General features: G+C 42.5%; 1 protein-coding gene across 1 annotated transcript in view; it reads right to left on the bottom strand.

Annotated features, from left to right (window-relative positions):
* The window catches only part of LOC139746556 (adenylate cyclase type 6-like), a 1154491-nt gene that overhangs the window by 247810 nt on the left and 894484 nt on the right, over positions 1-12197 (bottom strand).

The following is a 12197-nucleotide window of genomic DNA, read 5'->3' as shown; positions in this document are numbered from 1 at the left end:
CTTGTGCCCTCACATTGTCCCCTTGTTTACAAGTGCGTCCGACTGATGATGAATGGCACACTCTGCTGCACTCCAGCCCCTGAATAATGAATAAGACTAATCGATCCATAGTGACAGGAGTGAGCTGAATATCACCATCAAATTATTTTTGATGAATGGACTGAATCTGGAAACTTACGGTTAAGTGATGATAGTCTAGTTTATATATATATATATATATATATATATATATATATATATATATATATATATATATATATATATATATATATATATATATATTATATCCCTGGGCATAGGAGAGAAAGAATACTTCCCACGTATCCCCTGCGTGTCGTAGAAGGCGACTAAAAGGGGAGGGATCGGGGAGATGGAAATCCTCCCCTGCCGTTTCCAATTTTCCAAAAGAAGGAACATAGAAGGAGGCCAAGTGAGGATATTTCTAAGGCTCAGTCCTCTGTTTTTATTCGCCATTTCCCGCGTTAGCGAGGTATCGTTATGCATAAAAAAGTGTGTGTATGTGTATATATATATATATATATATATATATATATATATATATATATATATATATATATATTTCTTTCTTTTTCTTTCGTACTATTCGCAATTTCCCGCATTAGCGAGGTAGCGTTATCAACAGAGGACTGGGCCTTAGAGGGAATATCCTCACCTGGCCCCCCTCTCTGTTCCTTCCTTTGGAAAATTAAAAAAAAAAAAAAAAAAAAAAACGAGAGGGGAGGATTTCCAGCCATCCGCTCCCTCCCCTTTTAGTCGCCTTCTACGACACGCAGGGAATACGTGGGAAGTATATATATTTTTCATACTATTCGCCATTTCCCGCGTTAGCAAGGTAGCGTTAAGAACAGAGGACTGGGCCTCTGAGGGAATATCCTCACCTGGCCTCGTTCTCTGTTCCTTCTTTTGGAAAATCAAAAAAAAACGAGAGGGGAGGATTTCCAGCCCCCCGCTCCCTCCCCTTTTAGTCGCCTTCTACGACACGCAGGGAATACGTGGGAAGTATTCTTTCTCCCCTATCCCCAGGGATATATATATATATATATATATATATATATATATATATATATATATATATATATATATATATATGTATATATATATATTCCTATGAGTCCACAGGAAAAATGAAACACTATATGTTCCCAAGTGCACTTTCGTGTAATAATCACATCATCAGGTTAGACACAAGAGAGAAATATAAGTCAGTTGATATACATCGAAGAGACGGAACTAGTTCCGTGAAATTGAATTGGATAAAGTGAACTGGAACGACGTGATTTACAAGGGTCAACGTGCTGTCAGTGGTCTGAGCCAGAGCATGTGAAGCGTCCGGGGGGGATACCATGGAAAGATCTGTGGGGCCTGGATGTGCATAGGAAGCTGTGATTTCGGTGCATTACACATGACATCTAGAGGGAATGGATGTGAGTGAATGTAGCCTTTCTTCGCATGTTGTTGGCGAAAGTGAAAAAGTCATAGACTGACCCGACTTGTCACATACACACACACACACACACACACACACACACACACGCACATAAAATACTGTGTGTGTGTGTGTGTGTATATGTGTGTGTGTGTGTGTGTGTGTGTGTGAGGTACAATGAAGACATGGTGCACATACACAAGGTTAAGAGACGGGGCAACACAAGTGGAAAACTCTGTTCGTATTACATAAATCGTAGTCATGCATAAGTTCAAGAGATTAGGGCCCTGTGTGTGTAACACTCCCCATACCATACAAAGAAGGAATCACTATTAGGTAAAAGGTAATTAAACACACTAGGGAAACATAAATCACCGCCATGGAAAGTTCTGAGAAATCTATGATGAGGGAAATGGGACGTGAACACCTTTACCTACAGCTTGAGAGGGAAAAGTAGGAAAAGAGAGATTTGGTACAATAGAAGATGTCTAAAAGCAAGAGAGCATTGGGATGTACTATCAAGATATAGGTGGCACAACAACCAGCCAACATATAGCAGATAAAAGAGAACAATGAACGAGTACAGCAGGACGACGGAAGAACGGAGATACTCTGTGAAGAACATGGTGGACGAGGCAAAATGGAATCGAAACTTATCCCACAAATTCACTAGGAGTAAATTGCTATTTACAGAGCAGTCAGTCAGGCTAAGGGACTCTAAAAAGGATGAGTTGTTAATTACGATGTATAGATGTATATGTCAGACCTTAGATGACGAGTTCAAAAGTGTTCTCGTGGTGGAAGACGCTAGAAGAAGTCTAGGAAAGCATTGAAGTAGCTAGAAAGAACATATGCGAACACATAAAGGGCATCCTTGACCCAAGCTTGGTCCTGATGACGTTTCACCATATGTGCTGAACAAGTGGCCTATATTAAGAAACAAGGTCGAGCAATTACGCTGACATGCAGTCCGGTCTTCCCCCGAAGACTGTGGTCTGTAAAACACCGGAAAAATAAATCAGAAGACAAGGAAATGACGAGATGAAAGAGCAAAAAACTACCTACTCGAGGGACAGTATGGACTGGAGGAGAGGAGGTTGTGTTTAACAAATCTATAGACCTCCGTGAGTGTGCGAGATCTGTTTGTATAGACGGATTGTGTGTTCCTGGACTCCCCAGACCCTACTGAGGGATGGCCTGTCCGGTCACCGTTGCCACGCTGGCCAAACTGGCCTTTGATCCTTGAGATATGTGGCGGACATCGACCATCACAATAGAGACTGAAAATAAGAAAAAATCTGGAAAGTGTTGTGCATAAAAAGCTTTTGGATTGTGCACGTAAATCATGCCTAACATTCCTACCAGTTTTAAGGGAAATCCATCATGCCGTTTTGGTATTTTCTAATTTCGGTCATACAGAGAGATCTAGAGAGGGCCACTCTATCCTTCCATTACAGTACAAATATCCAGTAGGAGGAAAACTGCAGGAATCTGTGTGTGAGATGGACTTAGGATCCACCTCAGAAAGTTTTCTACGGGCAAATAATTGAACTGTATTGACACAGAGGGAAAAAGAAATGTTCAGCAAATCATCCACGTTGTACACTAGGGTAAGACTGGAATACACTACACATGTCCGGTCAACGCACGTCAAAAAGCATAAAGAAATGATGGAGAAGGTCTAAAAGAGGGGAACAAAGATGATACCATATCTAATAGTGGCAAGTTATACTGAGAGTTTAGAGACATAACGCTGTCCATCATACATAAGGGAAGAGTATTATTTCAATCATAACTTTCAAGTTTTTTTTTATGTTTCACGAAGTCGACAGCGAACAGAATTTTTTTAATATTCGCCAAGACGGTACAGGAAACTGAAAGCCTCATCAAGGCCATCTCATTAACGCTATATATATATATATAAATATATATATATTTCATACTATTCGCCATTTCCCGCATTAGCGAGGTAGCATTAAGAAAAGAGGACTGGGCCTTTTAGGGAATATCCTCACCTGGCCCCCTTCTCTGTTCTTTCTTTTGAAAAAAAAAAAAAGAAATGAGAGGGAAGGATTTCCAGCCCCCCCCGCTCCCTTCCCTTTTAGTCGCCTTCTACGACACGCAGGGAATACGTGGGAAGTATTCTTTCTCCCCTGTCCCCATATATATATATATATATATATATATATATATATATATATATATATATATATATATATATATATATATCATTTCATTATACTACCATACTTAACCGCCGTCGCCCGCGTTAGCGAGATGGTGCAAGAACACAGATGAGGAATGGCCCAACCCGCCCACATAAACATGTGCATACATAAACGCCCACACACGCACATATACATACATATATATTTCAACATATACACATATATAGATATATATATACATACACAGACATATACATATATACACATGTACATATCCATACTTGCTGCCTTCCATTTTCGTCGCCTTCCCGCCACACATGAAATAGCATCCCCCCCCCCGCCCTCCCTCCCACGAGGCAGCGCCAGGAACAGATAAAAGGCCACATTCGTTCACACTCAGTCTCTCCCTGTCATGTGTAATGCACCGAAACCACAGCTCCTTTTCCACATCCAGGCTCCACAAAGCTTTCCATGGTTTACCCCAGACTCTTCACATGCCCTGGCTTAATCCATTGACAGCACGTCGACCACGGCATACCACATCGTTCAAATTCACTCTGTTCCTTGCACACCTTTCACCCTCCTGTATGTTCAGGCCCCGATCACTCAAAATCTTTTTCACTCCATCCTTCCACCTCCTATTTGGTCTCCCACTCCTCGTTCCCTCCACCTCTGAAACATGTATCCTCTTTGTCAATCTTTCCTCACTCATTCTCTCCATGTGACCAACCCATTTCAACACACTCTCTTCTGCTCTCTCAACCACACTCTTTTTATTACCACATATTTCTGTTACCCTTTCATTACTCACTAGATCAAACCACCTCACACCACATATTGTCCTAAAACATTTCATTTCCAACACATCCACCCTCCTCCGCACAACCCTATCTATAACCCATGCCTCGCAACCATATAACATTGTCTGAACCATTATTCCTTCAAACACATCCATTTTTGCTCTCCAAGATAACGTTCTCGCCTTCCAAACATTCTTCGAGACTCCCAGAACCTTCGCTCCCTCACCCACCCTGTGACTTACCTCCGCTTACATGGTTCCATCCTCTGCTAAGTCCACCCCCAGATATCTAAAACACTTTACCTCCTCCAGTTTTTCTTCATTCAAACTTACCTCCCAACTAACTTGTCCCTCAATCCTATTGAACCTAATAACCGCGCTCTTGTTCACATTTACTCTCAACTTTCTTCTTTCACACAATTTAGCAAACTGAGTCACCAAATTCTGCAGTTTCTCACCCGAATCATCAGCAAACAAAAACTGACTCACTTCCCAAGCCCTCTCATTCACAACATACTGCATACTTGGCCCTTTCTCAAAAACTCTTGCTTTCACGTTTCTAACCACCGTGTCCATAAACAAATAAAACAACCATGGAGGCATCACGCACCCCTGAAGCAAATCGACATTCAATGGAAACCAATTACTTTCCTCTCTTCCTACTCGTACACATGCCTTACATCTTTGGTAAAGACTTTTCGCCGCTTCTAGCAACTTATCTCCCACACCATATACTCTTAAATGCTTCTACAAAGTATCTCTATCCACCCTATCATATATATATATATATATATATATATATATATATATATATATATATATATATATATATATATATATATATTGCATTCACAAACCCATTTCAACACATTCTTCTTCTCTCTCAACCACACATTTTTTATTACCACACATCTCTCTTACCCTTTCATTACTCATTCTATCAAACCACCTCACAACCATGGAGACATCACACACCCCTGCCGCAAACCAACATTCACTGAGAACCAATCACTTTCCTCTCTTCCTACACACATATACATGCCTTACATCCTCGATAAAAACTTTTCAATGCTTCTAACAGCTTACCTCCCACACCATATATTCTTAATACCTTCCACAGAGCATCTCTATCAAATCTATCATGTCTTCTCCAGATCCATAAATACTACATACAAATCCATTTGCTTTTCTAAGTATTTTTAACATACATTCTCCAAAGCAAACACCTGATCCACACATCCTCTACCACTTCTGAAACCACACTGCTCTTTCCCAATCTGATGCTCTGTACATGCCTTCACCCTCGCAATCAATACCCTCCCATATAATTTCCAAAGGATACTCAACAAACTTATACCTCTGTAATTTCTCACCGTGAGTCATACATACGTTAAATAACCTTACCAACCAGTCTGTTGTCTGTCGTGGATGAGAGAGCTTGGGAAGTGAGTCAGTTGTTGTTCGCTGATGATACAGCGCTGGTGGCTGATTCATGTGAGAAACTGCAGAAGCTGGTGACTGAGTTTGGTAAAGTGTGTGAAACAAGAAAGCCGAGAGTAAATGTGAATAAGAGCAAGGCTATTGGGTACAGTAGGGTTGAGGGACAAGTCAATTGGGAGGTAAGTTTGAATAAAGAAAAACTGGAGGAAGTGAAGTGTTTTAGATATCTGTGAGTGGATTTGGCAGCGGATGGAACCGTGGAAGCGGAAGTGAATCATAAGGTTGGGGAGGGGGCGAAAGTTCTGGGAGCGTTGGAGAATGTGTGGAAGTTGAGAACATATCTCGGAAAGCAAAAATGGATATGTTTGAAGGAATAGTGGTTCCAACAGTGCTATATGGTTGCGAGGCGTGGGCTATAGATAGAGTTGTGCGCAGGAGGGTGGATGTCCTGGAAATGAGATGTTTGAGGACAATATGTGGTGTGAGGTGGTTTGATCGAGTAAGTAATAATAGGGTAAGAGAGATGTGTGGTAAGAAAAAGAGTGTGGTTGATAGAGCAGAAGAGGGTGTTTTGAAATGGTTTGGTCACATGGAGAGAATGAGTGAGGAAAGATTGACAAAGAGGATATATGTGTCAGAGGTGGAGGGAACGAAGAAAAGTGGGAGACCAAATTGGAGGTGGAAAGATAGAGTGAAGATTTTGAGTGATCGGGGCCTGAACATGCAGGAGGGTGAAAGGCGTGCAAGGAATAGAGTGAATTGGAACGATGTGGTATCCCGGGGTCGACGTGCTGTCAATGGATTGAACCAGGGCGTGTGAAGCGTCTGGGGTAAACCATGGAAAGTTCTGTGGGGCCTGGATGTGGAAAGGGAGCTGTGGTTTCAGTGCATTATACATGACAGCTAGAGACTGAGTGTTAACGAATGTGGCCTTTGTTGTCTTTTCCTAGTGCTATCTTGCGCACATGCCGGGGGAGGGGGTTGTTATTTCATGTGTGGCGAGGTGGCGATGGGAATGAATAAAGGTAGACAGTGTGAATTATCTACTTGTGTATATATGTATATGTCTGTGTGTGTATATATATGTATACGTTGAGATGTATAGGTATGTATATTTGCGTGTGTGGGCGTGTATGTATATACATGTGTATGTGCGTGGGATGGGCCATTCTTTCGTCTGTTTCTTTGCGCTACCTCGCTAACGCGGGAGACAGCGACAAAGCAAAACTAATAAAATAAATATATATATATATATATATATATATATATATATATATATATATATATATATATATATATATATATATATATATATCCTAGCCTAAGCCAGGTACCTATTCTATCGATCAGCTACTAAAGGAAAATAAAGAGCAGGGTTGACTGTGGATGGGCTGCCGACCAGGATTCGAACTCGAGCCCGGGCTGGCTCGTGAATGCGTCACCTACCAGCGACGTTAACCGCTACGCCACGGTAGTCTTGGATTGACAGAATGACGCGGCAACTACGAGCCATAACAAGAAACAATGCCGAACTCAGACTGGAAAAGATAGAATGATTTATTTTGCACTATTAGTGAAGTGGAGAAAACTGTTATGAAATTGTGAATTCTGGTCGGGTACAAATGCTAGAAAGAAGTTGTGTGTTTGTGGAGAAAGTTCAAGAGCCCGGGAGGTGAGGGGGCTTTCACTAGTGTTGAACTCTCCTCCTCCCCGTACTGTACAATTAGCCGCAGAAACAAAATGTAATTGCACACAGAGTGTTGGCGGGTTGGGGAACTAGCCTCCTCACCCTCGCTCTTGAAAAAAAGTTACTGCGATGTGGGACGTGCTCAGATTACGTTATCTAGGTAAGAGGGGATACATCTAGCGTTCACAGTGGGTGATGGTACGTGTTGTAGATCATGGAGGGTGTGGATACATGTGTGGTTCATCGCAGATGAAGATACGTCTGTACTTTACAGAGGGTGAAGATACATCTATATCACACAGTGGGTAAAGATGCAGCTATAGCACACAGTGGGTAAAGATGCAGCTATAGCACACAGTGAGTAAAGATACATCTATAGCACACAGTGGGTGAAGATACTTCTATAGCACACAGTGAGTATAGATACATCTATAGCACACAGTGGGTGAAGATACTTCTATAGCACACAGTGGGTGAAGATGTGTCTATAGCACACAGTGGGTGAAGATACTTCTATAGCACACAGTGGGTGAAGACATATCAATAGCACACAGTGAGTGAAGATACATCTATAGAACACAGTGGGTGAAGATGTGTCTATAGCACACAAAGGGTGAAGATACATCTATACTTCACAGGGGGTGAAGATATATTCATTGAACACAGTGGGTGAAGATATATCTATAGCACACAGAGGGTGAAGATATATCTATACGTCACAGTGGGTGAAGATATATCTAATGCACACAGTGGGTGAAAATATATCTATACGTCACAGTGGGTGAAGATATATCTATAGCGCACAGTGGGTGAAGATATATCTATAGCACACAGTGGGTGAAGATACATCCATACTTCACAGTGGGTGAAGACACATGTATACTACACAGGTAGAGAAGATGCATCTATGAATGGAGGACCTTGTCACCGAGAGCCCAAAGTCCCGACGGAAATAAATATGAATGCCGCCCACCTGCACTTCACTAACCTATGTATCTGGTCAAAGGTAGAAATCGTCAAGTCCTTTTCAGTCGCATATCGAAATGCCTCTCACTTCCCTCGTAAGTTTAGCATCGTCCGAACACGTATTAGTTCATGATCCTTGTACATGTCAAGCATTGATATAAAAGAGGAATGACAATGACCCCAAGACCGAACCCTACGGAAAGACGGTGGTGAGTGTGCATTATCCCCGTCGATTGTGGCGCTTAGGACATGTTGCACTCTGCTCCTCTCTGCTTAAACTGTTCTCGATACATCGAGGGAAAACCTCCCTCCCAACCCTCACTCATCCCTCTCACGCCTGTCCGAAAAATCCATTTTCTTTTGTTCTTTTTCTTTTCTCTTCGAGATCCTGTTGGGGTGAGCGTCAAATGTTTTCCGACACCCCATGAACACGCAGTCCACCCCACCTTCCCCGCCTCTCTCTCTCTCTCTCTCTCTCTCTCTCTCTCTCTCTCTCTCTCTCTCTCTCTCTCTCTCTCTCGCAGGCTGGTGCTCACTTAGATCTGCAAATCCAGAAGCCTCGTAACGCAAAAGTCTCCTTCCACAAAATCTCTGTTTCAATCTGACTTAGGTAGTTTCTCTCTTGCAAGGCACTCAACCATTTGCCTCCCATCTTCCCCCTAGAAGTTGTAGACTGCGAATGTCAGTGTGTGTGTGTGTGTGTGTGTGTGTGTGTGTGTGTGTGTGTGTGTGTGTGTGTGTGTGTGCGTGAGTGTGTGTGTGTCTGTCTGTTTTGTTGTTGTTGTTGTTGTTGTTACTTTCAAATCATTTCTGCATTCCATATCAGAATCAAGGTTAAGACCAGCGTGTAAGATGACATCCGAATGCCATGGTCTTATTCCGCAGTTAATCAGGTCTTGGGGAGTTAATTTCCAGCTTATCCCTGAGGCAAAACTCTTCATCAGAAGTTACTGTTTTAATTAACCTTCAGAAGCATGAAACACCTCAGGTATTTTCCAAGTAATTACACTTTCTCTTCCCTCACTGGTTACAGGAATAGATCCAGCAAGCAGCACAGAGAGGCACAGACGCAGAAACAGATTGAAGATTCGGGACAATTAGGTATATGTATATATATATATATATATATATATATATATATATATATATATATATATATATATCATACTTTGTCGCTGTCTCACACGTTGGCGAGGTAGCGCAAGGAAACAGACGGAAAAATGGCCCAACCCTCCCACATACACATGTATATACATACACGTCCACACACGCACATATACATACCTATACATCTCAACGTATACATATATATATATACACACACAGATATATACATATATACACATAATTCATTCTGTCTGCCCTTATTTATTTCCGTCGCCACCCCGCCACTCATGAAATGACCACCCCCCCCCCGCATGTGCGCAAGATAGCACTAGGAAAAGACTATAAGGGCCACGTCCGTTCACAATCAGTCTCTAGCTGTCGAGTATAATGCACCGAAACCACAGTTCCCCTTCCACATCCAGGCCCCACAAAACTTTCCATGGTTTACCCCAGACGCTTCACATGCCCTGGTTCAATCCAGCACGTCGACCCCAGTATACCACATCGTTCCAATTCACTCTATTCCTTGCACGCCTTTCACCCTCCTCCATGTTCAGGCCCCGATCACTCAAAATCTTTTTCACTCCATCTTTCCACCTTCAATTTGGTCTCCCACTTCTCGTTCCCTCCACCTCTGACACATATATCCTCTTGGTCAATCTTTCCTCACTCATTCTCTCCATGTGACCAAACCATTTCAAAACACCCTCTCTTGCTCATTACTTACTCTATTAAACCACCTCACACTACATATGGTCCTCAAACATCTCATTTCCAGCACATCCACCCACCTCTGCACAACTCTATCTACAGCCCACGCCTCGCAAACATATAACATTGTCGGAACAACTATTCCTTCAAACATACCCATTTTTGCTTTCCGAGATAATGTTCTCGACTTCCACACATTTTTCAACGCTCCCAGAACTTTAGCCCCCTCTCCCACCCTGTGCCTCACTTCTGCTTCCATGGTTCCATCCGCTGCCAAATCCACTCCCAGATATCTAAAACACTTCATTTCCTCCAGTTTTTCTCAATTCAAACTTACCTCTCAACTGACTTGTCCCTCAACCCTACTGTACCTAATAGCCTTGCTCTTATTCACATTTACTCTCAGCTTTCTTCTTTCACACACTTTACCAAACTCAGTCACCAGCTTCTGCAGTTTCTCATACGAATCAGCCACCAGCGCTGTATCATCAGCGAACAACAACTGACTCGCTTCCCAAGCTCTCTCATCTACAACAGACTGCATACTTGCCCCCTCTTTCCAAAACTCTTGCATTCACCTCCCTAACAAAACCATCCATAAACAAATTAAACAACCATAGAGACATCACGCACCCCTGCCGCAAACCGACATTCACTGAGAACCAATCACTTTCCTCTCTTCCTACACGTACACATGCCTTACATCCTCGATAAAAACTTTTCAATGCTTCTAACAACTTGCCTCCCGCGCCATGTATTCTTAATACCTTCCACAGAGCATCTCTATCAACTCTATCATATGCCTTCTCCAGATCCACAAATGCTACATACAAATCCATTTGCTTTTCTAAGTATTTCTCACATACATTCTTCAAAGCAAACAGCTGATCCACACATCCTCTACCACTTCTGAAACCACACTGCTCTTCCCCAATCTGATGCTCTGTACATGCCTTCATCCTCTCAATCAATACCCTCCCATATAATTTCCCAGGAATACTCAATAAAACTTATACCTCTGTAATTAGAGCACTCACTCTTGTCCCCTTTGCCTCTGTACAATGGCACTAGGCAAGCATTCCGCCAATCCTCAGGCACCTCACCATGAGACATACATACATTAAATAACCTTACCAACCAGTCAACAACACAGTCACCCTCTTTTTTTTATAAATTCCACTGCAATACCATCCAAACCCGCTGCCTTGCCGGCTTTCATCCTCCGCAAAGCTTTTACTACCTCTTCTCTGTTTACCAAATCATTCTCCCTAACCCTCTCACTTTGCACACCACCTCGACCAAAACACCCAATATCTGTCACTCTATCATCAAACACATCACCACAGGAGAAGATAAATCAGGATGAGGACAGACGTACAAATATGTAGATAGAGTACAGAGAAAAACGTTGTAAAGGTGAAAAATAAAAATAAAAAGGAAATATGTTGCTACACAGTACCGCAGATACTGGTGTAGACAGCAAGAGGATACGTATGGGTAAACACGCAGCTGCAGAGAGAAACAAACCAAGACATAATATTGCAGTAGGTAGATCAGTGTAGATGTTCGGGTGACGAGACACGAGGGCAGGGATATATATTGCTCATGTGACGAGACATGAATGAAGGCAGAGATATGGCCCAGGTGACGAGACACGAAGGAAGGCAGAGATATGGCCCAGGTGACGGGACACGAAGGAAGGCAGAGATATGGCTCAGGTGACGAGACACGAAGGAAGGCAGAGATATGGCTCGGGTGACGAGACACGAAGGAAGGCAGAGATATGGCTCGGGTGACGAGACACGAAGGAAGGTAGAGATATGGCTCGGGTGACGAAACACGAAGGAAGGCAAAGATATGGCTCGAGTGACG

This window comes from Panulirus ornatus, chromosome 65, assembly GCF_036320965.1.
Source record: "Panulirus ornatus isolate Po-2019 chromosome 65, ASM3632096v1, whole genome shotgun sequence".
NCBI lineage: Eukaryota > Metazoa > Arthropoda > Malacostraca > Decapoda > Palinuridae > Panulirus > Panulirus ornatus.
This window is presented reverse-complemented; position numbering and strand designations above follow the sequence as displayed.